Source organism: Etheostoma spectabile, chromosome 4 (assembly GCF_008692095.1).
Source record: "Etheostoma spectabile isolate EspeVRDwgs_2016 chromosome 4, UIUC_Espe_1.0, whole genome shotgun sequence".
Classification (NCBI taxonomy): Eukaryota; Metazoa; Chordata; class Actinopteri; order Perciformes; family Percidae; genus Etheostoma; species Etheostoma spectabile.
The window spans coordinates 3521217-3546817 of record NC_045736.1 but is presented as its reverse complement, the minus strand read 5'-3'; the positions used below and the strand labels follow the sequence as shown (position 1 = coordinate 3546817).

The 25601-nt window shown below is 39.9% G+C and overlaps 1 protein-coding gene across 2 annotated transcripts in view; it reads left to right on the top strand.

Annotated features, from left to right (window-relative positions):
• Positions 1-7329: 7329 nt before the first annotated feature.
• The window catches only part of adarb1b (adenosine deaminase RNA specific B1b), a 134205-nt gene continuing 115933 nt past the window's right edge, over positions 7330-25601 (top strand). The window contains exon 1 of one of the 2 annotated variants that reach the window (XM_032512933.1): positions 7330-7552. The gene's annotated coding sequence lies outside the window, so the exon portion shown is untranslated. The remainder of the gene's footprint in view (positions 7553-25601) is intronic. The other variant, XM_032512935.1, reaches the window with a different exon arrangement.

Here is a 25601-nt window from a genome sequence, read left to right as displayed (position 1 = left end):
TGATATTTAAAAAAAAAAAAAAAAACTGAAATGCGTTGCAATACATAGATTCTCCTAACACTAGTTATTTGTAATTTTTTAGGAGTTCTCAAAATTTTTATATATTTTGAGGTTCCTCTGCTTTGTAGTGACAAAACTAAATATTATTTACAATTTGTTTTGTCACAACAGGACAGAGGAACATCAAAATGTATGAAAATACAAACTTAAGATATGAAACTTGGAACAAAAACACAAAATTAGTGTTGCCAACAGGGACGTTGTAGAGTGCCCTCTTATAGACAAACTATGCAATGATTTAAATAAATGTTTTTTATTATTAGGGGCTATAGGTCTGATCCAGAATGCAGAGACTCCACAACAAAAAGCAGTCTTTGAAAAGGTTTTCATTAACAAAGTGTACTTAAAGAAACAATGCAGGTTGTGTCAGGGCGGGAGAACTCCTGGCTGGTCCGAGTTCTGAGGTGAGCCGACAGGAGAATCCAAGTAGTTGCGTGACTCGAGGCAGACAGGCAGGGATGAGGACACGGATGGTTTCCCAGAGGTGAAGGATGAGGCTGGAAGGGGAGACTGGAAGCATGCAGGCACAGCGGAGGAAGCAGCAGGTCCGAGTAGTGACAGAACAAACACACAGACGTAACTAGAGTGCAACTAGACCTCCGAGCCAAGTTACTACATGGGTAGTAGATAACAAACTGGCGGCGAAGAGGTGATCAGCCCGGGTTTCAGTATTGCTGGATTGACTCTTGTTGATGAGGTGCAGCCGTGAAGAACGGCTCTGCAGCGGTGAACCGGCCACGCCCCTTGACCTACATTCCTCGGAACACACCTCCAGGTGGAAAAACACAGGCAACACACAGATAAACAGGGGAAAAAACACCCAACTCAAGGAGGAGAGAGAACTAACCATAACAGTTATAAATGCTAATAACGATAGATCGGGAAATAACTCTTTTTTTTTATATTATAAAGCAGGTCTAGGTGCTTAATCAGTACCGTTAACGTATTAAAATGCTAAATGCCTGTATTTAGCAGTGCCGTCAGGACTTCTGCACGATTCCAACTATTCTGTAAATGGTAGAAGGTAAAGCCACAGTGCTGTTTGCTGTTACAGCCATTCCCCGGCTACAATGATGGTGCAGAGACTCCGAGAAACCCCCAGATGCAGAAGACACTGTAACCCAGACCAATTGGAGCAGATTGAGCTTTGAGGGGGGCTTGAAGAGACAGGCACTACAAAAAATGTAAGTATGTAAACATTCTCTAAAATAAACCCAGAATGCAAGTATGACCAGCTCACAGTCATGGTATGTTTCATTTGTACTCCGAAGTCGGAATTTTAGAGTTCCCAGTTTTTAATTTTTTAACTGGAACGCTCCCTGAAGTCAGATTTTCGACTCGGAAAGTAGGAGAACCTCACAGTACCCCTGCTTCAAAATCCAACAGGGCTGCTCAGTGAATCAACAGTCTTGAAAGCTGTAGTAACACACAGTTAAAAGCACTTCTGTCTTCTTTGTGTCTCACTAAATAAGTCCCTACACACAGTCCTGTCCAACTTCTATCTTTGGACATGTTGCTACACTGTTTTTATGCACATAAAACCGCATGATGCAGTGTTATCAACTGGTATTGCTAAGAAAGGCTAACCTGGCCAGAGCAAAACCCCACTTTGAATTCTAACTTGTTTAAACTCCCGTGTGAGGTCATTCCCGTAACTTCCAAGGTACATGGAACCCACCATCAGGCCACGTGTGTCTGTGGTCTTTGTCTGTGGGGGTGATGTGGGTTCTTCAATGAGTTGGGTGGATGTTTGCACATGCATTTGGTGTAAAACACAATTGAGTTTATAGCATTGACTGCTAGGCTTACATAAAATTGCATTTAGCACATATGTCTGCATATCTCAGAGGATTAATCAACAACAGACTTTGCAACATACAGCCTATTAATTCAATTAGCCTTTGTAGTGGAAAAAAACCCATTTAAGCATGATTTCATACGTCCTTCTATAATCATGTATTATTATTCATATTGTTCATTTACTATGTTTTTTGTGTTAAACTTCTTAATTCAATTCATTTGTGTATGCGTCCTCCCTGAAAGCAGAGTCGACAGCTGTCTGTCGATTCATCACCCATTGAAGGCCGGTGCCCTGTTGTCTGAAGGCTCCAGATGTCCAGAGCTATGTTTAAGGGTGCAGAGCTGGGACATTTTCTTACTGTGCGTGACCAAATGACACCAGGTGTTATGCGGAATGAAGGAGGACTCAAAAGCAGAGTAGGATGGAGCATCAAAAAAAGGCTTTTTTAAACACAAAAACGAAGTCTGACGAAACAAAGGATCTAAAACAGAGTCCCAAAACCCAAAAGCAAAAACTGACAAAAGTCCACTGGGAAACCAGAAAGGCAGAAACAGCAAACCAAGGCAGGGGAAAATTTCACAACTGCGACAGGAAACCGAACAGCATGGCACCAGGAAACAAGAACAATCTGACGAACGACAAAGGGAACACAGAGGTTAAATACAAGAGGTACCGAGGTACCGAGGAACAGGTGGTACGTCAGGTGAGTCACATTAGGGCGGGGCAGGACAATCAGACAGACAAGAATGAAAACTAGACAAAACAGGAAACCATACTATCAAAACAAAACAGGAAACAGAACATGACGACACTCACCGGGGAACACAAGACAGACTACCACACAAGACACGAGGAGACAAGACAGGACCAAAAAAGGGCGAAAAAAAGAAACTAAAGCAACCACCCAAACCATCACACCAGGTTGTCCTTAGCAGCTAAGACAACGACCGCGAGAGATTCTGAAGATGGGGGACAGATGCAGAAATGACGTAGAAAACGGCTTCAAATTGTATCATGTTATGATAAACTGTTCTGCTAAGATTAGGCATGTTCCCAAACTCCTGTAAACTTTGGGCATTTGTTCTCGCCATTTTGTTATTTTACCACATGCTCTGCACAGGATAATTCAAAAATCCACCAAAGACCAACCTTGACTCAGTTGCTCAGCTGTCTTTATCTTTATACTTTTAACAAAAGTCCCTCTCCAAAGTGTTTCTACTCCTGCTGTACAGAAACCTTCACCACCTTTTCATAGTGTTGCTCAATCAGGCACTTTTGTCAGTGACATACTTGCTAGAGAGCAAAAGCACTGAACATCCCCAAATAACGAAACGTGGAGAAAAGCGAGACTTGCCATAATAGAACAAATAAATAAAGTTACATAATTCAACTGACACAGACGACTTTCAGCTACTTTTTTTGCCCAGTGCTAGCTCCCTACTCCAACAACACAATGCAAAATAAAACATGCTAGTTTCAATTTCCAACAAGAAAAAAAGTAAAGGAAAATGTTTTCAAAAAAAATAGTGCTCGTATAGTAGAACGCAGCACGCCGGGAGAGAAAAGAGAAGCGGTTTCTGAACGCTGATTGTCTGGTTTGAATTCCCAGCTTGTGTGTTGTTGTAGTTCGAAAATATATTAATAGCAGTTAGATTAGGGAACTGTCCCCGTGTTATGGATGGAGGTACACAGCACAGAGAAAAAAAATCTGCTGTCTAATCATGATGGATTATGTCTCTATAATAACATTGTTCTTTCACGTTTTAATCTTGGATAAAAACCTGCAGGAACCAATGTGTATTCTATTGTGCACTGTCTGTATAAACGGACTTAATGGGACAACAGGTTTCTACCCCAAGCTCTCTGGGATCTCTCCTGTTCACGTTATCTCTTTTTCTGGATGCCTTGTTCAGGCACTAGTGATGGGTGGAAAGCTTGAGGTTCCTTGGGACCATCACATCCTCCAATCTTAAATGGAACACTTATGTCAGTCATATTGTTAAAAAAAAAGCTCAACAGTGACTTTAAGACAACTTAGGAAATGTAAAGTGTCCAAGGCTGTGATGCTCCACTTCTAACGGGGCTGTGATAAAGAGCACTCGTACTTTCTCCATCACTGCATGGTTGTGTAACTGCTCAGCGGATGATGAGTCTGCACTGAACAGGGGCAGCGTCAAGACTAATTGGGCTGGACCTCCCTAAGATCTGTGACATTTACAACACCCGTCTTCTGAAAACTGGCCTGAAAATACTCAAAGATTCCCCCCACCCTGCTAATTCCCTACTTCTTCTACCATCGGGGAGAAGGCTAGCAAGTGTCAGATCTAGATCCACCCGTTTTTCTAATAGCACTTACCCGCAAAGCTGTGAGGGCCCTCAGTTCTCATCTACAACCCTCATCTGCTCTGCCTTCACAGCTCCGTCCTCCTCCTCGGGGTTTTCAAATACACCATAGCACTTTGTCTGATCTATTGTTTGCTTATTGTATTTACACATTGGTAGCTACCCATGTGTCTTTGTTTTTAATTTACTGTTTGGATTGTATGTCTAGTCCTTGTCCTGTACTGGCTTGTATTGTCCTGTCTGAGCAAATTCACCAAAATGAATTCCAGGTGACTAGTGTCGCTTTGCCAAAATAAAGACTTGAACTTGAACTTGAACTCATGTGTCTGCAGTGATCTGTCTGTTCTTGTCATGACTTGTGTCTCGCCTGCCGTGTGCTTGGTGTGTTTTGGTTTTGGGGTCTGTCTGTCTGTGTTTTGTTTTCCTTCTGCATGCTCCACAGAGTGTGAACATGCCCCCTCCCCCCCCCATCAGCACACCTGCTAATCATCCTGCTCTATCTCAGTCTGACTTTCCTCTCCCTGCCTGATCGTTGCTTACCGCCGAGTTTGCTCATTCTCCGGCCTTTGATTATTGTACCTAGTCTAGTTCCTCGCATCTGTACTTACTTACCTGTCTGCCCTGTTTCCTGACGTGACTAACTGGAAGATCCCTGTCCTCATGAATAACCCACCTTTGGAATCCTCTGCTGCCAAGTGCCAAGCCACGCACTGGATCATCGAGTGCACAGCCGCACTGAGGCACACAGCTCGGACCCCATTCCTTCTTCACACCCAGCCCCCCCACTGCCAGCTCCCACTCACCGTTTCATTCAAATAAAGATTCTTTACTACCAACTCCAGTCTGCGCCTGAGTTCTGTCCCCAAACCTGACAATTCATGCAGTCATGGCATGTGACAGATACGTGGCTATATAGCGACCCCTGGAGTACCACTCTATAATGTCAAAACAAAGACTTTTAACCCTTGTGTTGTCGTCCCGGGTCAAAAACTGACCCTTTTTTAGGCTTTTTTGTTTTGTTTTCACTAACACCACCTTACTAGTTTTACTACTTTTTGGAATTCATGGTCAATGACTCTCATTTATATAGAATTGTACCTAATAGTTGAGTCAAAAAAGCAGAAATTATGAATTGTTTTGACTTATAGGTAAGATCAGATGACTGAAAATGATCAATTGTATTTGCAAAGAGCGTTGTAAGGAATCAAATCCCTTTGTGGTAATTTGGTTAAAAAGAAACTCATATTTCAGAGATAGACCTTTTTTAAATCTGACCCGAGGACAACAGAAGGGTTGAAGTTAAAGTGTGTTTCTTCTGGTTAACACCTTTTTGCATGGTTGGCAAAAATATTATTCTAACAGCTAGATCAAAGTTATGCAGCCCCTGAGTCATTCTATAATTAGGGGTACATTTCATGTCAACAAGAAGTGAGAAAATAAGTGTGCTTTTGCTAAAAAATTAACTTGGTTCCTAGAATCCCACCAAATGTAAATGTGCTGGATTTATAAGCGCTTTTCCAGTCTTAACAACTGCTCAAAGCGCTTTAATTACAGGAAACACACCATTCAACACAATGTGGCCGGGGCTGCCGTACAAGGTGCCACTGCTCATCAGATAAACATTCACACACAGTACACTCCGAGCGCAGCACGGGGGCAACTCGGGGTCAGTGTTTGCCCAAGGACACTTCGACAATGACTGCGGGGCGGAGATCGAAACACCAACTTCCGATTGGCAGGCAACCGCTCTACCACTGAGCCACAGCCGCCCCTGTCTAAATTCATAAGTTGCCAGCTAAAGCTAGATTTTTTTTTTTAATTTTAACATTGCATGTAATGATTAATAGTGTTGAGATCGGTTAGTTAATCCTCTCTAAAAGTATCATGTGAATCACAGGTTTTTAAGAAATTACTATGTACTTACTATGTAATAACATGTTTGTATTTTTACCAAGTAATCCTGTGTAATAACAATAGTTAATAAATGTTACTAACTACACCAATAAATGCACAAGCTATGACAATAAACCTGCCTTCATTGTCAACGTGTCAACTTGATGGGTAACACAGTTGACAGGTAACACGGTTGACATTTCTTCCATTTTAGGCCTTTTTGCTAGGGTAGCTTAGCTAGTGACAGCACGTAGCCTTTATCAACTCATGTTTTTTACATTTTCTTACCTTTTTTTAAATATAACATCTAAAATAGTAAACAAAAATTTGTTGATAACACGGTTGACGAGATAATAATCTACTCTAGTGCAGACATAAATTTATTAATATTCAAGAGGAGAAGTAGAAATTTACCAAACGTGATTTTAAATGTCTGCCGCTGAAAGATGTGACCTACCTGACATTGGATATGTGACTTTGGACGAAACCATGCTAATGTATTGGGGTTTTTCAATGGGTAACACAGTTGACAAAGATTTCTCGGACACATAGAAAGTGAATAATTCCATCCATTCATAAGTCAAATAGTGTTTAAAAACACTTCTCTAGTTGTAATCCTTATTTTAAACAAATACAGGTTCAAATAATATGCAAAAATATGTATTCTAGTGTAAATTTGAAAGGCCAAACTTGACATCTGGCAAATGGACAGCACAAAAAAAGCTAATTCAATATAGCATGTGCATTTTCCCTAAAAAAAATATGGAGCAGGTTGACTTTTTGCATAAAATGAATTACAAATATGCACCAACATGAAAGTGATCATTGCTTGAAGAGAATATTCAGTAAAAATTATAAATACAACCCAAGGACATGACATGTACCCTTAATTATAGAATGACTCCCCTTTATTTCCGGAGTTTTTTTGTGGATTACTGTTAAACCATTTGAACCAGCAACCCTCCGGTTCCCAACCCAGCGCCTTACAGAATGAGCCACTGCCACTCCTACTGCCATCAGCAAAGACTGAAAACGGGTCCCACAGACCCAAACAACACACAAGGCTTAAAAAATAATAACACCATTTTGACAGAAAGTAGCTTGTTGGTTGTGGAGTGAACCTGTCGACCCTTGAAAAAGTAGGGTCCTAGAAATGCGGTCCTGGCCTGCATCGACTCCACACCACAAGGCGGCGCTAATGCGCCATCTCCTTTACCGACCACTTTTAAATATCAAAACGAAGAAGAGGGCCGACAGCAGTCTAGTGGACACTGCAGTACATGCGACCGTACAACAAACCGCTCTCGCGCTCGGTCCGGGTTTTTTTTTCTCCAACGCCAGCGACGACACGGATGAAAACAGTCATCTTTGTTTTGAAGTGAAGTGGCGGAGAAGACTCCAACGTATCCGGGAGGGGGGAAAACAACAACATAACTTTCCGTTACAGCACGAACCGTGAGTAGGCTTGTTGTTGTTAGCTTGTTATTTCGGGGGCTGCGGAGGATGAAAACGGCGTTGCTGATTTAGGTTCCGGTTTTGTTTATGGAATATTAGGCAGGTAATCCTCGAACGGCGCTGACAGGGGGACTCACCGGTCCAAATCACATCAGCCGTTAGCTAACCAAAAAGATGCACTTCTTCCTCTGTAGGCGTTGCGAAATAACCTTGTGTGTATGCAGTGCGACAGTGGGATATATGGCTGTCATCTTCCCTCAGCTTTACCATGCCAGCGGTGCCTGTGAACACAGTGACGGTCTAGCAGGGAGACCGCATCATGTACAACACGCAGAGATACAGTTATTAAAATGCTATGCTAGCTCCCGAAAATATTGAATTGCAGTTTCCGAATCTGCTCTTCTCGCTATAAACACGTTTGCATTTCCCTCTCGGACTGCAATTAGAGGAAAAAAAAAAAGCTTTAAAAATGCCGGCTACGTATAGCTACATTCCTCTTTCCTGTGTTCCATTGAAAGTGCTAAATGCCTTTTTTTGGGTTTATGTACATTAATGTACTCTATTTTATTCATAGCATTGGACATATTTAACGGAGGGAGAGTCCTCTATGCCAGTGGTTTCCATATTTTTTCATGTCAAGGACTCCTAAACTAACACAAATCAGACCATGAACCCCTCATTTTTATTGATTTTGTTCCTGGATCTGAAATGGTTTTTAGGTGTTTGGGTGTAAGTTTCTATTCTGCAGTATGCATATTTATCTATTTATTACTCCTTGTCACCTCCAACTGTGCCATACTCCCTATTACATATGAGGTGAACACCTTATATGTAATAGTTATGTGTATTGGGGGGGGTGTACCGTGTGCAGACTTTGAAAATACGTTATTTATTATGTTCTTCACAGAAGATGAGCCAACCGTGAGTAGGCTTGTTGTTAGCTTGTTATTTTGGGGGCTGCAGAGGATGAAAACGGTGTTGCTGATTTGGGTCCCAGTTGTTGCACGTTTGCATGTCCTCCCGGACGGCAATAAGAGAAAAAAAGCTTAAAAAATGCCTGCTACAAATAACTACATTCAGTATTGTACATTGCAGTACAATGCAAAGGTACGGCTGTGTTGTGAAAGCTAGTAGGGAAGTAATTCCTGCCTGGAAGTGTAACAACTGCAGGATTTAAAGAAGTCAGGATAACACCTTCTGATTCCCTTGTTGCTTTAAGCTTATAGTAAAATGAATAAAAAGAAAATGAATATGATGTTGCTATAAGCGTGAATACTACTGTATTTCTGCAAGTAATGCATACAGAGAGTCAAGTTTCCCACAATGCACCTTAACCTGTGCATGCTCTGGCATTATTGCGTGTCTTGTCCACTTTGGCCACCAGAATGCAGACACACAGTGAAACTGAAACCGATCCCAGTGTAAATTGCTGAGACATTTATCATTTAAAAAAATGTTTTGTGTAAAAAGCAAACAAAAAAACCCCAAATGTGTATGTATGTTTTTTAAACTAATATTACCTCAAACATATGTTTCAGATTTCTGCCAGGGCTCCACACATCTAAACATTCAGGGGGCATAGCCACTATTTGATTTATCAATATAGTTTTTGACTTATTAAATGCCAGGAGAAGGGGGGGGGAGAAAAGGGTGGATGGCATGCAGAAAGGGCCGTGGTTAGGAGTCAAACCGGGGCCTCTGCCGAGGACGCGGCAAACACATGGGGTGCAGGTAGGGCTGCTCGAATATGGAAAAAAAATCATCATCACTACTATTTTGGTCAATATTGAAATCACATTTAACATGGTAAGTCACTGACTTTTAGAGAAAAAAAGCTGCATTTATTTCACTTAACTCTCATGTTGTCCTTGGGTCAAAGTTGACCCGTTTTCAGTTATTTATTTTTTTTTTGCGCAAAAAAATGGGCCGACAAAATAAGCGCTGAAAATGTCAACTTTAAAAATATCAAAAGCTTTGGCAAAAACATCAAAAAAAGCACCTACAGAATTCAAAAAGTGACAAACAATGTAAGAAAAAGTGGAAATAATGTTGACGGGAAGACAACACAAGGGTTAAAAAAAATAAAACATTGAAACACCTTCAACTGTGAAAATTCCCCTAAGACATTTCTCGTTTGATCTTATTTTTTTGAGACAAAATAAGAGTTTACTTGCAAAACATAACGTGCTAAATGTTGCGTTCTGGAATACATGTTTTTTGTGATTATTAGAAGCCAACATTGTAATTGTGATTAAAATTTGATTTATTGCACAGACCTAAAGCAGGTGCACGCTCTTCCATGTGAGCGAGAGGTTGCTCCGTCGTTTCAATGACTCAAAGAGTTCCATTGCAGAAAAGCAATGCAAGTAATTCAAATTTAAAGTATTTTGCTGATAAACTCTTGTGTTGTTTTCACTTTCGGGACCCTCTCGTGTCTCTCGGGTCTAATTGACTTATTTGGGGTTTTAAAAACGTTTCTGAAATAAAATTTTACTTCATAATCTATTATCAAATATTGTCTTTATCTCAATTTCAAACACTTGAGATGACATATATGTTTAGGGAATGCAATCAGTCTCTACTAGCACAATTAAAAATGGAAGTGTGATTTGTTTTTTGTCATAAGGTTACACTTCATGTTAAAAATCCACTATGGAAAAAACATAAGTGGTCACCTCCAGAAAAAGTTTGGGAATTGAGTCAGGAATACAATTTCATCACAGAAAATAAGGTAAAGCCGTTGATTTTCAGGTAGAAAAAAATGTAAATTGTACAATTATTGTCTTGAAATTTTTTTAAATGGGTCAATTTGACCCAAATACCAGGGTTATAGGATATAGAATAAGGGTTAAAGAAGTAACAGAATGATTGAATCTTTAGCGCCACTGTGGGAAAAGCTGATTTGCTGAGTTAAAGGGAGTGATTGAGCTTTTGCAAAAGTCCCAATTACTGTGTATTTCATATAACTGCTGCAGTCCTGGTCTACTTGCTGAGATTGCTTTAAAGATGGAAAAACCACTCCGAACAAGCACTCTGAGTACCATGCCAAACTTGACCGTGTGTGTGTGTGTCTGTGTGTGTGTGTCTGTGTGTGCGCGTGTAAAGTTCACTCAGCTGTGCTGCATTGTGCCATTCCAGGAAAGCTGTATGATTCTGTGTTAGTGGACCCATGCAGCAACAGCAGAGGGGCTGCTCCTGCTGCTACTCATGCTAATAAATTGTTTCTGGCTGTCAGAGGACTCTCTGTTAATGCTCCTATAATGCATAACTGCAGGCTACAAAAATCATAGCCATCCCCTCTACACTGCTCCATGTGGACATAGCTGCTCCTGTGATCGATACTTAAGTTCTCTGCCCTGAGGACATTGCTGTTTGAGCCCTGATTAATACACCATTGCTGCATCATGGGGATAAGGCACTAAAAGACAATGCATTTCCTCAGGATTTGCGGGCGGACGGGTGCTGATGAGCATACACTTTTGACGAAGACCACAGGGCCTCAATGTCAGTTCTCACTGTGGTAAGCTGCTGAATAAACATCATCTGTTACTCCAGTGCAAGAATTTTTGCTGATCTTCAGCAAATAAATGTGATAAAACATAAACATGATTGATTACCTAATCAACCTCCGTAGAAAGGGCAGTCTTGTTTGACAGTTTGCATAGCTTTGCTTTCCCCTTTTCAGTGACCATAGCAGTTGGTTTGGTGTTTCCGATGATTGTCAGAAAAACTGTCAGGAATTCTGGTGTTGGCCGGAGCAAATAAACAACCTGCCAAGCAGCAAATGTGCGCAAATTGTCACTTTTGGCGAGAAGAGCGCCTGCTTGACTGGCCAATAATTGTTTGCAAGCATAATATTTGAACGCATCGGTTGCATGAAATGAAATTGCTGTAGCTGCCTTCCACTCCGGATTGCTTTACAAACATTTTTGCTGTCTCCAGCAGGATTCGGCAAGGTTAGCTAATTTGACTTCCCTTAGCTAAGGAGTGATTATACAAGTGTCATGAACAATTCCATAAACAGTATTGTGGAGGGTAACAAGCTACCTGTCTGCAGGGATGCATGGCTCTTCAGTAAGCAATGTTCTAATTACAAGCAAGAGTCCCACGTTTTGTCCAACCGCACATTTGAACAGTTGGACATGAATACTTTTCCTAAGGGAGCTCTCTTGACTTCCTTTGTGCACCTTATCAGTGGCCACTAGCATGCCGTTGTTGGCTTCCAAGTATTCAGCCTTTGTCCTGTGTACTCTTCCTGAAACACAACAGGCATCCTGTTTCCTTCTCGCACTCTAAGTTATTGATTTAAGTAGAAATGCTGCTAGCGTTTCATGGCATCGGGTCAACCAGTCAATCCTTATTAAGCAGGCTAGATTAGATATGCTTTGAGAATGTCATTCTTATCAAAAAAAGATGTTTTTTAAACTTTTTTTGTTGTTGCTAATATTGTCATAGACTAAATACTGTTGTATGTTATGGAAAAATAATTTAAGCCCACTGTTTAGGGTAGGGCTGGGTGATGTTCAAATATCATGATATTTTTGACCAAATACTCCAGTAGCTCATTCACAATTAAATTTGTGATTAATAATCATGAGTAATGTGGATATAATGACTAAGTGGGTAAAGGCAAATAATAGAAGAGCTAGAACAGTCTAATAAATTTAGGAAATGCCATTACTTGCATTCTGTAAAACCAGGAAAAGACAACACTTATGTCATATTACGATATGCAAAATCTAAGACCATCTAGTCTCGTATCACAATATCGATATGATATCGATAAATTGCCTGGCCTAGTTCAGGGACTTTACATAATGTTGTCAAACTGTGGAGTTATTTAAAATGTGTTGTTGTGGCACCTTGTTCACCACTTGCTGTGCGTCCAGCAGTCATGTCCCCTGATATTTCTGCAATTAAGTAGGTCAGAAAATAAATTATATAAATCTTTTTCCTTTTTGGTTTGTTGTTGTCTTTTATGCTCCGTTCTCTTAAGGTCTGAACTGACCGTGATATGTGTGGATACGTGGGGGATGGAGAGGCTTTGTAAAGTGCTTTGTCCTATTCAAGGTGAAAAGTACAGTGTCAATACAGTCCGTGTGCCACGCAGTGCGTGTGAGGCTTCACGTCTTTGCCACAGGATGCGGATGACCTTGCCGTTTCTCCGCGACTTTCAAAACTCGTCTTACAAAGCTGTTGTTCCCCACCCAGTTCAAATTAGAACTCAATATTGATTTCTGACTTAATTTTACATGAGTGGCCAGTTTCGATCAATTCAATCAGGCTGTGTAAAACATACTGTCATAGATAATGCTGGCTCAAGGCTAGTGTTACTAAATACAAGCTACAGACCAGTGTCGAAGCCTTGGAGAGGCATGAACTGAGTGACATTAAATATCAGTCCATGTACTGTATGTTAGCGTCAAAGTCACTCACATTTGTGTAAGAGATACAAAAAGATCCATATTATATATGTGTTGACATTATAGTATGGTATGAATATGTCACAATATCTAAATTTGATTTACAAACTGTTTCATTGAACAACTGGAAAGCAAAGGGTCATGGGTATTTATGGATCTATGGTGTACTGCAGATACATGATGATGGGTTGAACCAGAGCCATAGAGAGAGGAGAGCTGCAACACTCTGATCTCGCTAGCGGGGTGGTTCATGTAAGCTTGTGTAGTCCCAAACACGCGTCGCGCTGTCATGTTCTTCTGTGGGACTGACAGCAGCGAGTGCGATGGTGAATGGCAAATATAAATGAAAACACATTCCCAAGTACTTGGTTCACTGTTATTGCATTATTGCATGTTTGTAAATATCAGTTTTTCATTTGGAGTGGTAGGGTGGCAACTGAAAGCCAGAGTTTTATTACAACACGCACCATAAAAACATTATAAAGGACACTTAAAAATGAGAATCCACTACAGATAAAAATCTGTAGTATAATACTGGGCGGTAATACGACATAAAGTTGTCCTAACCCTTGTGTTGTCTTCCCGTTAACCATGAACTTGTCCTTTTTTTATGCTTTTCCGATTATTTTTTTTGGTCACTTTTTCCAGCTTTCGGCACTTTAAAAAATCTTGAGCTGGTTTAATAACACTTATTCTTGGAATGCATGGTCAACCACCCTCATTTATATCAAATTATACATACGTTTTTAGTTAAAAAAAGGCAGAAATTATGAATTATTTTAACTAATAGTTAAGATCTGAGGATGTTGAGTGGATCACATATGTGTAGATGTCAAAGTTTAGTCCGGATACTGTTTGGAAACCATGAACAAAAAAAAATAAAGAATTCAAATGCTATAAGATTAAATAAAACACCCCAAAATTCAATTAAAGTTATCATTAATTTTACCTGAAGAATGTTGTATGGAATCATCCATGTTCTTTTTGGGCAATTTGGTTGAAAGAAATCCAAATTTCTGATATAAAACGGGTCAATTTGACCCGAGGACAACACAAGGATTAAAGGCCTAATCTGTCATTAATGTATTCAATAGTCACCCAACAACCAGAACAAAAGTCTTTGACTTCCAGAGGGATTGTCAGGTCTTTTTTTTTATATACAGATGTACACTAGAACAGATAGCTAAAGTCAAAACAGGGCTTTAAATATTATATACACTTAATAAATGGACTAGTTTATATTATTACACTATTAAAAGTAGCCTAACTATTGTTTATCAGTCAAAGTGTCACAGAACATTCATTTGGCATTTAGTGTCCAGCCCACTTCTTCTGGTATGAGGCATGAGTTGACCACACAACCGTGATGATTTTAAGACTAAGCCATACACAAAGTATTGAATAAATTAAAGAACAACAACTCATTACGCTTGAATGAATAAATGAAATAGTATTTTTTTTAATAAACAGTGAGAGACCAACAACTGTTAGGCCTGCACGATTCAGGGAAAAATACAAATCACAATTTATTTGCTTAGAATTGATATCACGATTCTCAGCCACAATTATTTTTGACCATAACAAAACAAATTGGGAGTACCAAACCAAGGTTATTATAGTTTGGCATTTTTCATTAGTTTTAATTTTGCTTTGACTTTTTGTTTTGAAATTCAGTTTAGTTTTAAGTGGGTTTGCTAGTTAAGTTTTTATTTTTTGAAAATGCTTAGTTCGAGTTTTTATCAGTTTTAGTCTTCTTTGTAACATGAGTCGGGGGATTTAAAAATGTCAGACAAAGTGTTGTGTAATAATAGCTCAACAAAAACATCATACAATTTTAGAGATATGTATTCAACAATAACACCAGTACAAACAATGTACATATGAGGATGAGCTATGTCACCAGTCAAACAGTCAATTTAGGGGACATCGCCCAACCCTAGGAGGCTAACCATTCCCTCATTTTCCCTTCGCCACAATGCTCCACTTGTTCAAAAAGTATCTTTTCTTTTTCTTTACTTTGCTAACAGTTGCTATTGCTGACTCCGCGGCAGGCCTCCTAACACCGGGGATATGTTGCCACATCTTTTAAACCAACTAGCGCTGAAAACCCCTCCACCCGCCACTGTGGCTGATATACAGGGCAAAGTCACCTTTGATAAAGTACCTGTCATTGGCTGGTGGGGGGTGCTAATTTCCATCCTGTATGTATACATTTTTCAAACCACTCCTAAAACCCTTAGCCATACAGTAGGAATATCTTTTATAAAAACTAGAGATGTTCTTATACCGATACCAGTATCGGTATCCCCTCCGATACTGCCGAAAACGATGGTAAAGGTATCGGGGAGTACTGGAGTTTATGCACTGATCCGATACCACATTAAAACCTATAGAAAATCTATGTTGTAGTAGTTTATTTATCTCATTTTTCTGTTATAATTGACTGTCCAAAGTTTTGTGTTTGGTCATTTTTTACAAAGAGTTTAACCTGAGCCAGACTGATAACAAAGATAGAAACTCTATCACATCCATACAGGTACAGTAATATACTGTTGTTAAAACATAACAAAATATATGACGCACTGGTATCGGATCAGTACTCGGTATCAGCCGATATGCAAGTTCAGGTATCAGAATTGGTATTGGGAAGCAAAAAAAAGGACCATCTCTAAAAAGAACCATGTTTATAACAAGGCTGTTTCATTTTTAATTCACCACTGTTTTCATTAAAGTTTGGAGGAAAGGGCATAGTCAGCCAATATGTGCTGAGAACCTTTTGCATTTTTTAAGCAAGACTCCTTTTCCGCCTGTTGTGCCATTTGTCGGTGCAGAGTGTACTAGAGCAACTCCTTTCTTCTTCTCACTTCGCCTTGATGTGAAAGGTACGTCGTGTTCAGTGCACTTTGCTTTGCAGACCAACAATAATCCAAATCTACTTTTAACTGTTCTTGTTATACAGTCTTGTGGACTTGGATCACATGGGAACCACACATTTGTCTTCATGTCATAGTCCGACGAGGGCTACATCAAACTACCAAACTCCTCTAGGCCCAGTAGGTCCGATCTTTTTACTAGGTACAGAATTGGCCTAGCCCAAATAATTTTTTATTGTTCAAATCAGATTGTCTAGCCTAGTGAAGAACATGCTTTAGTACAGGACAGCAGGCTGTAATTTTGGAAGATGGAGTGATGATGGTGCGGTGTAGGGGTTTGTGCAAATAAAGCAGCATGTCCCCGGCTTGTTTGGCTGAGACATTCTGCACTTCCCTGAGGGGGGGGCCGCATCAATGCCACCCCATCACCCCTGTCACCAAATTCTGGTGAGCACAAGCCTCATGTATTGGCCATTCTTTATGCAGTATAGGCTGCAACAACACACACAACACACTCTTGAATGCATAACGTACAGTCTGCACCATGTTTAAAAAAAAAAAAACCAAGACAGGGTTTTGTGTTATCATCTTTTCTTTTATTGGAGAGAGTTCTCAGTGAAAACCGAAGAAAGGGCTAACGCATATGCCAGACGAGGTTAGCATCAGAGCGTGAATGTGACATTACAATCAATGTGTACACACACACACACCCACACACAACACCACACACACAACAACACCCACCACACACACACACACACACACCCGTTGGCAATACAAGGGCATACAAGGCCTCCATGGAACTACCAAGACCAGGTCATAGTTAACTGGACCACTCATTGGCAAAATTGTGATGTAGACCAGCCCAAATAATAGCTTGTTGTTTTACTCTTGAGTAGGATGTTAAATAATCTTAAAAATAAAATTTCCATCAAATGCAAGAAAATTGAAGAAGAAAGAAATGCAGTACTAGTCACTAGGGCTGGCACGATTATGGCCAAAATGATAATCGCGATTATTTGATCAAAATTTTGATCGCGATTATTCTCACGATTTTGTTGATTTTAACCAAAACAAATTTTATTGTCACATAGGCTATTTTAACTGCGAGAGGGAGTGTGATGGACGCTCTCAAAGAGAGACGGTGATCATTATGAACAGGTCAGCACGGGTCGAAGGCGTATACACACGTTGTGTGTATTAAACGTCTGTATCTTCACTGGCTGCTTTTTATGAACTATGATATTCTGGCCAGGGGCACATCTCTGGTCCTGGCCAGGCTTCGGTAAAGCAGCTCCGTCTCCCACGTGTGACTCTACCAACTGAAGTTAGCTGCATTCAAAAACTTCTTCTGTGTTCTTCGCCGTAGCGGCCGCGATAACAGTTACCGCGGAAACACGGTACAAATACAGGTTTGCCCCCTCATATTAACAATATACAGCTGTGTTAATGAAAATTAAAACTGTAGACTACATCAGAAGTGTGGACCGGCGGCCGCTGTGTGGCGGGCGCGGAGAGTAAGAGGCGAGAGAGTAGGACGAGAGAGCGTAGAAAGATCCAACACAGGCACGGCTTTACAGACGAAATGGGTCATGAACGCAAAATTAAACCGTATCCATAAAACAGCATTGCAGCGGATGCGAGGACATTAGCACCGGTGCGTCCTAGAAGAGCTAACAGCTAACAGACGCTACTAGAACAGCTAACAGACGTAACTAGCACGGTCACTGCTGTTGTCTGAAAACAACAAATGGGACAAAGTGTTGCGTTTACTGGTAAATGGTAAACCTGAGACTGACGTATTACCGACTGCTATCTGTTGAGTTTCCTCACGCTACTCTGTCCTCTGTGACTGTACATCTAGAAACTTAGCTGCACGGGGTGCAGTGAACTACTCTGAGGCTCATGAGCAGACGGCTTTAGAGCGGGAGATTGGCTTTGCAAAAAACCCGGAGCGTTCAATGAAATGAGCTTATAAAAATAATCGCTTGATCATGCAAATTGACGAGTGGGAAGTCCAATCGTGATCGCGATTAAAATTCGATTAATTGTGCAGCCCTACTAGTCACTCTTAGAAAAGTCTTACTGCTGGGTTAAAAATCAGGTGTGTGTGTTGGGCGATCATTTCAATTTTCATATCGTCCAATCGGAGTCAGATGGCAAAAAGGGTTTGCAATTAAGGATTCAAAATTCACTTGTGACAGTTAATGAGGCGCAGTGGGCGGACATGGCGCTCCACCAGAAACCTCTCTAAATTATTATTATTTTTATTTTTTTACTACAACATCTTCGTTCTGTTAGTAAGTTAGTTCAAAATACCTTAATATTGGTGTGGTAAAACCACACCGTTGATCATCCTTTTAATTGTTGATACATGATGAGACCATTCTTGTTTGGGTATGTTAACATGCCATTACTGCGTTGCCATTTTTGGGAGTCTCACTCTGATTTCTGTCATGAAGCAACATTAAAGGAGTAGCCTAACTGCTTTTAGGTGATTTGAATGAAATCAGTATGGCTAAATCAACATGAATGAATTATATTTATTGATGTTCTGTTTCCTTTGCTGGTTGAGGTACGTCCGGCTGAATATTCTTGCTCCCTCGCTGCTCTACTTCACATTTAATTGGTTGCACTCATTCATAACTGCAGGGTTCCCACTCCAACCACAATTCTGTGGACACAAAGCTGCCCCACTAGAGTAGGTATGGGGGTTAAATGCAGCAGTATAGGCCATCTAATTGGCACTTTGTGTTTGAGGTAGGGATGGATGGCAGTCATTGTAAAGCATAATATTGGTACATGATGGTATACTCTAAGAAGTCTTTGCTGCTGGTTATTGACTTTTATTTTCTTCCAAGCACCTGACTTGGCATCTATTTTGTTCCCTGAGCTTGCTTGGCCTGAGGCAACACTGGCAACCCCAATTTCTTCCTACATTACACCTTTTTGGGAGATGACAGTTGAAGTTTGCCTTTTATTGTAAGATTGTCAGGGACAATGAACATAAGTAGTTCCTTATCATCCTTAACATATATGAAATTGACCAAATCATAGATCAATTTAACTTTTGAAGTTTTCAGCAAGGCTTAAGAGCAGCCTTGCTTTCCACTTTGTTTGTTTTTTTGTCTTGATGGCTAAATTAATATCCATACACAGCTTATAGACTGAAGTGTTGCCAGGACCATCATTAGAGACAGAGAGAGAAAAAAACACAGAAAGCCCTTTAGAGATCTCCAATTATAGTTATATTCCCAAGTTAATATATATTTCACTTCCCCACCCTCTCCCCTTTATTTTGTGCGTGGTAAATCAAAAGCTCAATAAAGTCAATAAATGAAACCAGCTGAAATTGCTAAATACAGCTGAAGTATAGGTCAACAAAAGTGAAATTGTTGACTGACAACAAAAACGGGTTATGCCTACCTTGAAAATGAACTGCCAGATGAATCACACTTATTAATTCAACAGGTTCTTAAAACACAAATCTGTCTTATTTTGACCTTACAAACAGAATTACACCTTTAGTTGTATCGGTATTGTTTTAGACAAGCCTGTACCCCTTTAACACCACATAGCATGTAGCAGGCTGGCCTTGCTCCCTCTCTAGAAGAATTTGGTTTTGCATACACACATTTAACCCTTGTATTGTCTTCACTTTCGGGACCTTTTTGTATCCTCGGGTCAAATTGACCCGTGACTTATTTGGGGTTTTACAAACAATTCTGAAATAAAATTTTACTTCAAAATCTATTATCAAATATTGTCTTTATCTCAATTTCAAACACTTGAGATGACATATATGTTTAGGGAATGCAATCAGTCTCTACTAGCACAATTAAAAATGGAAGTGTGATTTTTTTTTTTTTTTCTTCATAAGGTTATAATTCATATTAAAAAATCCACTATGTAATCATTCTTATGTTGAAAAAACATAAGTGGTCATATCCAGAATATTTTTCTGAATTGAGTCAGGAATACAAGTTCATCACAGAAAATAAGGTAAGGCCGTTGATTTGCAGGTAGAAAAATTGTATATTTGTATAATTTATTCTCATAAAAGTTTAAAATGGGTCAATTTAACCCGAATACCATACAAGGGTTAAGTTTGAATAAAACATTTGGAAAGCATGCATACAATACATCGCTGTCAAGCTTTAGGAAAATATCCCTGCTCAACCTCTGTTCTCTGTCTCTTCCAGATGATTTTTGTAACGTAACACAGAAGTTTACCTGGCCTTGCCTTAACAATGAAATTGCAGTAGATCTCCAGCATGCCACACTGCCCTAGGGTTTGTCTGGGGGGGGTGCCATGTTGCTCTGTATAACCTCGCTGGTGCTTTTTCAACACGATCTCTTTAAGGCTTTATGAACATATGCACAAGAACAAAAACCGCCACAAATGTTCGCGTCATGGCTGTCCCATGTGTGTGTATCACCCCCGAAAACATGGATTGTGTCATGATGTGGCTGTATATGTTTTCACAGTGGATTAGGGTAAACCCATCAATAATGTAAGGCCACGCAGAGAAGCTGTGAAAACAGTCTTTTCTTGTTTTATAAGCTTTACTCCGCTACTTGGCCTTTTGCTTTTACAGAAGGTACCGGCAGACAGTCAATCCTCTACCTGCGAGTAACGCATTGTTCTTTCAACTTTTTGATGTCTGAAGAGAGTCTGTAGCTGGATAAATGAGTGAAGATCCCCGCTCCTCGGCTTGCTTGTCCTTTTCATATTCATCAACCCTCTCCGTTTCTGTCTCAACCTTTGTATTCTATGGAGCTGTGCACGGAGCCCTTGGTGATATGGCTATATATAGAAGGAAAAGGAGGAGCAAGATTAAGGAAAAACAGAGGGCCTCTTAGTGCTGTCCTGGGGAGCCCGCTTCAACCCTCCTGTTTTGAAAGGGCTAATGATCCTCAGATTTGGCCAGGAGATAGTATTGTCTCTGAGTGACTTGAGGTGAAGAGGTAAAGCCCCAGCAGTCTGAGACAGACTTCCTCAATTACCAACAATACCTTCTGGCTAAATGTCATTTGTAAAAGACAAACCTTTCCATCACCTGTCTTCCTTTTTCATTATGGCTATGAAAGATCTATTGGTTTGGTAGTGGAGGAGTCACCAGAACACCACTAGTAACTAACCTGTAAATGCATTATCAGCTACAATGAGATTAACTGATTTTAATTTAAAAATTTTTTTTTTTTTAACTTTTGGCCCAAATATCCGCTACGTCAGCGTTTAGAACCCCATAAAACGTCAGACTTTTGAAAATGCTTCTGACCTTGTTTTAGTTTGAAAACTCTGTGGTTGCATTTTAGTCTGGATGGGCGGAAACGGAGACATTTAAAAATGATGACGTAGACACCCACGTTCGCTTCCCAGTTGGGTCCTATCAGTCTTGACGTGTCCTTCCCAGAATTATCATGCCCCTGTCACATCATCCTTTTTCCAGAAGAAAACAAACAACATCAGCCTTGACTAGTTGTGGTTAATTCAACAAGGAATAATGAAAATAACGAATTACAGACATCACTGACCTGGTTGTCAACGCTAGCAGCTGTTTTGCAGTCAAGTTCCGCATTTTATAATGCCACCACTGCCTACACGCTAGCTATTATTTGAGTAATTCACGACAATTCCTGTGTACAGCTGCATTTTTTAGCCCTACACAGCATTTACATCAGCACACGCATGCTCAGTGAACCTGAAATGTCCTGTGAGATGTGTTTTCAGGCGCTTTAAAATGGACGTGGATATGACTATTTCTTGGGACAGAGATCATTTTTGTATTCAAATGAAAACGTATTTGAATGGCTGTAGCCTAAGCCTTATTTAGTCCTGTCCTGGCAGGCTTATACCCGCCGTCTACAACCTGTGAGTCAGACCACAGTGGATCAAAACACGATGCAAAGAAATGGAAGGGTTGCTGGGAGCAGAGCTTAGCAGGTGCTGCTGGTCCATTGGGGCATATTTGTGTACTCTGCTCGCTCAGTGGGAACATTTTAATTTGATCCCTTTGTTTCTATAAAACAGGTCAGGATTTGTTCTACCCCTGGGCAATTTGTGTCAGTTCTCACACAGAAACAGCTGCAGTGATGCAGGAGCTTGATGTGCTTTCCCAAACAGTCATCCAAACACGCACTCTGTTTTTAGGTAATTTGTTAATAAAGTTCCCTGTATAATCACACACTATCAATCAAAAGCAGGAAATAGTGTGCTCTGTCTCACCTGGAACACAATTAGTTAATATACTGCATATTCATTCAGTTTGAGAAGACTTTCGAGATGTCTTTCAGTTGCAGAATTTATTTTGCTGCGTGCAGCTTGCTTTTGCGACGGAAAACAAGCATTGGCTTTTCAAAAGAGGAAAATCTGTGCACGCCACAGTGGAATGTACTCAGTTTTCTTTCTTAACGTGCCTAAAATTGTAGATTGTTTGTTCTGCAAAAGCAAACAATCAGGACATTCATTTCCCTCAATACCACATTAATATATCCATTTAAAAAACAAAACAAAACAAAAAACGACCAAATTTCAATAATTTCATGCAGGATTGATCACATGATTTAAACTTTTTTTTTTTTTATAAACAGAACTATTATGTTAGGAGTTTCATTTAAAAATATATTTGGAAATATGGTCATGCACACAGTTCCCTCGCTGTTTCCTTTCAGTAACCGTCACTAGGAGGGGTTTACCTCTAATTAATTAACCACTCTTTTTTAGTGTCCCCATTTTCAAATATGTTTATCAGCCAAGTAAAACAGGTAAAAAATAAAAAAAATAAAAATTATACAATACAGCGCTGAAACATCCAAATCTGATTTACTAAATAACAACCTTGTAACTGAAAAACATCTCATGTGCCCCCTGCAGTACACCAAAGTGCAGGGGGTACACTTTGTACTGCAGGGGGTACCTGCAGTACACCAAAGTACTGCAGTACCTAGATTTGTTTGTATATATTTATATGATATAATTATACTAGTACCCCTTGTTGGGGAAAAAAAACTGTAAAAGGCCACAGCAGTGACAATCAGTGTGATAAGAACTAATACTGATAATTGATTTATTTTAATGCATTTAAAATCAGCTGATCCTTTGCTGTAGGGATGCACCTATACCACCTTTTTTTAAAGATCAAGTACAAGTACTTACAGTACATTTGGGTACTTGCTGATACGGAGTACCAATACCGATACAAAGTACTATGTAGAGCCCGATTGATATATCAGCTGATATACTGAGATATATATATATATATATATATATTTATAATATCAGCAGTTATAATGGACGATGAATTAATTTTTGTATATTAATTTACCAGAATCATTTATGACAAATGATTCTGGTAAATGAATATTTCAAAAGAAATTAATAAAAACGGACAAAACTCCCTTTAGCCATGTTTGTCCACCGGAGGACGCTCCACAGCGTCCCTGTTGGCAACACACTCTGATTTTCTTTTTGTTATTGTGTTTTTGTTCAAAGGACTTTAAGTTTTATATGTTAATTTTGTATTTTTATCCATTTTATTATTTTTTTCCATTTTACTTTAATATATTTTGGTGTTCTGTTGTGACAATAAAAGAAACGCATTATCCTGTTATTTTTAGTGAGGACTCATACATACCTACAAATAATTAAGGTTAGGGAAATCTGTTTGTGTTTTGTTTTGCATTTTCTAAAAATTACATACTGTATCGGCCAATTATATTTGAATATTGGATTTTTAAATCACCAAACATTCGTAACGCTATCGACCTTAAAAATCCTTCATCGGTCTAGTAATAGCTCTAGTACCATGCTTTTTTGTATTTAAAGCTAAGTGCCTGGGCCCTGACATTTTACCGGGCTAGTGTAAAAAAAGAAGAAAAAAAAAGAAATTGCTTTTTACAGAGTAGCACTGTGGTTGTCAATACAGCGCTGTGTAGAACCGCAGGCAGACAGAGCAGCTTGAAATATGGCTTTCTTCATGTTTATGCCCGTTAAGCTGATGACAGGCATCGGGCTAACACCGCTACTCCAAATATCAGCTGGGAAGTTCACGGGCAACAGGCTGCTGATGTGCTTTTTCTCAAAGCAGCTTTGGAAACATGGTTTCTGTGACGTGATGACGGCTGGGAATCTCTCGGCTCCAGTACACTGACGTCGAAACCCGGTATTCTTAACGACTGACAATGGCGGGTCATCAAGTGCATTTGTGCATTGGGCAAGAGCCCAGTTATGTCTTTACAGTCTAAATTCACCAAAGAGCTGGCATTGGTCCTCTTTGGTCACCTATACCAGCTTGACGGAGAAGTTATTGTCACATTGCTATGTGGTTTTATCGGGTGTGGTAGTATCGGAGTCACTTTATCACCACAAGTACGAGTACATGTGCACGGCATCGGATTGATACCGATACTGCCATTGGTATCGTTGTATCCCTTCTTTGCTGATTTCTGATTTGTTTTTAAGAATCTCCACAACACTTTAGGGAACCTACAAAAGTCTCCACACAACGTTACTCCATATTTTGAAGTTTGACTTGCTACTCCATATATGCCTCACGCATAACACTGCAAGTCTCTGTCAAATTGACCACTAGGGGATGCTTTCAATGCACAATAACTGGACATGGAATGACGCAAATCAAGGTTCAAGCTTAGAATTGCAACTTGCGGATTTATCAGCAATTGTTTTTGTGTTGGTCATCTGCTTTTCCCAAACCACCGTGAGCTGAACTGAGCTGCATATCGCACTGAATTGAAAATTTTTGACCAATCAGTTGTAGGCATTTTAAACAAAGTGCACTGTTTGTCCAATTGTTACAAAGCTTGCAGGATATGTTTTATATAGACATTGGACCACATGTGTGAAATTACTTTGAAGTCGCTATTGAGAAAAAAGGTTTGAACCTGCAAATCGCCGCTTGCGGCTATATTTACATCATGTTATTGTCCCTTGTCAAATCTGTGGTCTCCTTATCTTCAAACAATTGGATAGGACTTCATCCCCTGTAAGCCTCTCTGAATGATCAGAGCAGTGGGAAAGATCAAATGACAAAACGGATCATCTTACACATGTATGTGTGTGTTTGTGTGTGTGTGTGTATATATATATATACTGTATGTGTCAGTTTTTCATCTTCGTGTATGCCTAAGAGACACTCACAGACACACATGCTCCGTGTTATTCCCAGGGTTTAGTATTTTTTTTTCCTTTCTCACTTAGACCAAGTGGTGATGAAAGATGTGCCTAAATTAGGATGTTCTGCTGTACCAGAGGCAGGTGTGAGTTTTTAGCACCTCTCCCAAATCTTACACTTTTCAAATGTGCATAGCATGGTGCTGAACTTTTTCATTAGCAGCGTTTTACTTTAAGAGGCTTACATTTCCATCCACATTTGTATTGTGGTATGTAATCAAGCTTGTGTGTGTGTTTTTTACACAAAGTTTTAGTTTTTCTTAAGTGCAAATCTGAGTGTCCTGGAGAGTGAATATTAAGTTAAACTCTTATCCCACAGGCTAGAAGCACAGAGTCAGTGGTCTGTTTATTGACGTCATGATGTGGAAGGGTAGAGTAGTGGTGAGAAATATTGGCATTCAACCTCATGGCCCAAATCTAACAAGTATCTGGAGACAACTTCAGCTTTGATGTAGCTGAAAGTCCATCCATTCATCTTTGTCTGCTTATCCGGTATCGGGTTGCGGGGGGACCAGCTCCAGCAGGGGACCCCAAACCTCCCTTTCCAGAGCCACATTAAC